General features: G+C 37.8%; 1 long non-coding RNA gene across 1 annotated transcript; it reads left to right on the forward strand.

Moving 5' to 3' along the window:
• The first annotated feature begins 2,147 nt into the window (after positions 1-2,147).
• Positions 2,148-2,971, forward strand: LOC142545001 (uncharacterized). The gene is made up of 2 exons (XR_012820188.1): positions 2,148-2,602; positions 2,681-2,971. It is a non-coding gene; the product is annotated as an uncharacterized LOC142545001 (long non-coding RNA).
• The last annotated feature ends 1,380 nt before the right edge of the window (positions 2,972-4,351 follow it).

Genomic DNA, 4,351 nt, shown 5'->3' on the forward strand with positions numbered 1-4,351 from the left:
TTTTCGTCAAGGAAGTCGCGATTTTAAACAGATGCCACTGAGCAACTGCGTGCTCAGTGTAGAATTTGGTAGAGAAAGCAGTGGCCAAGTCATAGTCACGGAGGTCCGTGCTGTCTTCAGTGTTGGCATCATCCTCAGCAACTAGAGCTATCAATATGGGCTGGGCCCGCTGGGTTGGGTCGGCCCGACAAGAAAATTTAATGGGTTGGGTTTTGATTTTGTTGGCCCATTTAAATTCGGGCCTAAACGGGCCCAGTCGCTCGGGCTGTGGGTTGAATTGGGCCTAACCCGATGGGCTCGGGTTAGCCCATGGCCCATGGGTTAAATAAAAAAATTATTTACTAATAGAGTAATAGTCTAACTCTAATTCTAGTATTCTACCTTTGGACAATTGGAGCGTGAGAAACCTAAATTTTCTCCAATGCTCCAATATTAAAAGCTTTTGGAACAGGTTTTTGGGGTGCCGTTGGGTAAACTTAGGCCGGCTGCTTTTACATCAAGAACTTGCTCCGCCCTCTCAATGGAGGTAATTTCTCTGGCATGTGTGATGTGTATCGATATGAAAGTATAGATGATTTGAAGAGTGTGTGAAATGGTGATGGTGAAGTTCTCTTTTCATATTTTCAATTAGTTTATGATGACGTTGCTGATGGGATGAGATATTTGATTCTATTTGTTGTAGACTCACTTAGATATTCAATTTTAGTTCATCTTTCATATTATATACTTTTGATTGGTTAAATCACGTTTAATCCGAACAATTTTTTCTTTACAGAATATCCTAATTTTATGGTTTTGTGTCGTAGACTCGTAGTGATTGGTGTGCAGTGATATTGATGTATGTATGTATCTTTATTTTCAATGGCTCTTTATTTTCAATGGATCTTCATTCAAGCAATTTTTTACCATCCTATTTTTTAGGCAAATTTTGAATTCAAAATTACAGTTGGTTTTTGAAAAAAAAATTACAGATTGTTGAAATGGACGTTTCTTCTCAAACTCCATATGCTGATGTGGATGTTGATGAACTGAAAAATCCTAAGAATGATGAGGGTTCAACTAAACCAAAAAGACGTAGAAAAACTTCTGATATTTGGATGTATTTTAAGAAAATCAAAGGGATTGATGGTTTAGATAAAGCTGAATGTAATGGATGTAAAAAACAGTATCAATGTGGGACTAAACAGCATGGAACTTCTACGTTGTGGCGTCATCAGAAAACTTGTAGCAAATTGAAGTTCCATGATGTAGGACAAATTATTCTTGATCAAGATGGGAAGATGAGGTCTAAGAAAATAGACAAAAAAATTGCACCTGAATTATTGGCTTGTGCAATCATTAGACATGATTTATCATTTTCGTTTGTTGAGTATGATGATATTAGAGCTTGGATGAAATACATAAATCCCGATATTCCTTGTATTTCTAGAAACACTCTTGTTTGTGATATTAAAAGAATCTATTTGAGGGAAAAAGAGAAACTTAAGCATGTTTTGGCTACTATTCAGAATAGAGTTTGTTTAACTTCGGATTTGTGGACGTCGTGCACTAGTGAGGGTTATATTTGCTTGACTGCTCATTTTGTTGATAATGATTGGAAGTTGAATAGTAAAATTCTTAGCTTTTCTCATATGCCTCCACCACACTCAGGAGTTGAATTAGCAACAAAATTATTTGAATTTTTGAAGGAGTGGGGAATTGAGAAAAAAGTTTTTTCTTTGACATTGGATAATGCATCTAGTAATGACAACATGCAAGTTAATTAGAAAGAGCAACTCTCTTTGCATGATAGCTTATTGTGTGACGGTGAGTATTTTCATGTTCGTTGTTCTGCTCATATATTGAATCTAATTGTCCAAGAAGGTTTGAAAGTCGTTGTTGTTGCTTTGAATAAAATTAGAGAGTCAGTCAAGTATGTTAAAGGTTCGGAGACTAGGATGAAGAAGTTTCAAGAATGTGTACAAGCAGTCGGTAGCATTGATACTAGTATTGGCTTGCGATTGGATGTGTCTACTCGTTGGAACTCGACATATTTAATGCTTGATAGTGCCATCAAGTATAAGAAAGCTTTTGTTTTCCTTCAATTCAATGACAAGAATTATAAATTTTGTCCTTCAAGTGAAGAGTGGAAAAGAGGAGAAAAATATGTGAGTTCCTTGAGCCATTTTATGACACTACCAATTTGATCTCCGGTTCTTCTTATCCTACCTCAAATTTATATTTTATGCAAGTCTGGAAGATTGAAGTTTTGTTAAAGGAAAACATAATGCATGAAGATGAGGTGATAAGTGATATGTGTAAAAGAATGTTGGGAAAGTTTGAAAAGTATTGGACACAATATAGCATGGTGCTTGCATTTGGAGCCATTCTTAACCCACGGATAAAGCTTTCGATGTTGGAGTTTTTTTATTCTAAGGTTGAGAGTGATTTTGTTAAATGTCTCGAGAAGATAGAACTTGTGAAAGCAAAATTCTATAAGCTTTTTCATGAATATTCTAAGACTGACAATGCAAGTTCTTCACGACCACGATCTTCTTCTAGCACACAAATTGCTCCCCAAAGTGCAGGAGAAGGTAAAGGAAAGAGTAAAAGCATTTTTTATGTAAGTATTCTAATAATTTTTTTTTGTATTATTTAACAGATTTATATTTTCATATCATAATTATTGCAATTAATATAGGAAATGATGGCATATGAGAGCCAGACAATTACAAATGTTGGAAAATCTCAAATTGATCTTTATTTGGTGGAGCCAAAACTTGAATTTGCATATCATCAAGATTTGAATGTTTTGGAGTACTGGAAGGATAAAAAACATCGGTACCCCACCATAGCAATGATGGCATGTGATGTTTTGGCTATTCCAATTACTACTGTTGCATCAGAATCAGCTTTTTCCATCGGTGCTCGTGTGCTTACCAAGTATAGAAGTTGTACACTTCCTGAAAAAATTCAAGTTCTTATTTGCACTCGCAATTGGTTGCATGGTTACGTTGGTAATTTTGTTTACAAATTTCTAGTTTGTTGTTGACTTAATTGATAAATTAGTTTATTATTATTTTAATTTTAACTACATTCGTATTTTGTATTTTAATGTTGATCAAGGTAATGAAGACGACACAAGTTTTAAAACAGCGTTGTCTAATCAGGGATCAAATGTTGATATTGATAAAGGGGGAGAGGATGAAGATGGAGGAGAAGAATTTGATATGAATGATTTCATGATTAATGAAATTTAAAAAATTGTATTGTTTTTTTTGTTTAGTTTGATGAACTTTAATTTCTTTGAATCTTTAACTTTTTAGCACTTTGTTCGTTTATTTCACTATCAATTGTGGCATTTCATGTTTTAACATTTACTCATCTTTGGATTCTTTGACCGCCAACAACCCTTTTTTATTCAGATTACAACACAGCGTTTTTTGTCAATTGTTTTGGGTGAACTACAATATGCAAAACTAAGCAAATGTATTGAAATTGTTTAGATTTTTTTAGACCCGTGGGTTGGCCCAACCCAACCCGTGGCCCATCTTTTGGTGGGCTGGGCTGGGATTTCCCAACCCACCAACCCGATGGGCCGGCCCGCCACGGGCCGACCATTTCCCAACCCGAGTCGGGCCGACCCAACCCGACACGGGCCGGCCCGATTGACAGCCCTATCAGCAACATCCTGGTCAACAAATCCATGTTCTTGGGAGATGATATCTTTCTCAGCAGGCTTGTCAGTAGAACCGCTGGAGTCAGTGGAGCTTCCAGAGTCTTGAGGACCAGCAGGAACATCCGAAGATATGGCTTTTTGATTTTTCAAGTTGGCCATAAATTGGGCCAACGTGATTTCCTCTTCTGTAGATGGTGAGGGCTTTGGTGGAGGAACAGGGGGTGCGGGCTCATCAGATTCAGTGCCTTCACTGGACGATGTATGGTTGTCCTTAGGTGGGGAAACAGTCTTCTTCCGAGCCACAAATTCATAGTCTTCATCATTTGAGTCGTCTCCGGACGTTTCAGCAGGATCAATCAGCGATGGGCGAGTGGAGGGCTGCCCTTTGTAGCGAAATCTCTTCCCTGGAGTAAGATCAGGATTGTATCTAGCCTGTCTCTTAGATCGATGGACATGGGGACGTGAAGGATTAAAAACATGGATTATTGGCGGATTATCGAGGTCCACTGGATTCCCTGGCTCTCCTGGAGCAATGATTTCTAAGGGTTCTGGAGTTAGAACAGCAGGAATGATCTGGAGGTTCTGTGCAGTGGGTGTTATTGCAGATGTTGCGGGAGGTGGAGCAACATCCTCGGTATGACCCATTTCGCTTCGTATATCATGGGGATCAAAACCATTTCCTGCCATTGAATC

The sequence above is a fragment of the Primulina tabacum genome, chromosome 5 (genome assembly GCF_025594145.1).
Source record: "Primulina tabacum isolate GXHZ01 chromosome 5, ASM2559414v2, whole genome shotgun sequence".
Classification (NCBI taxonomy): Eukaryota; Viridiplantae; Streptophyta; class Magnoliopsida; order Lamiales; family Gesneriaceae; genus Primulina; species Primulina tabacum.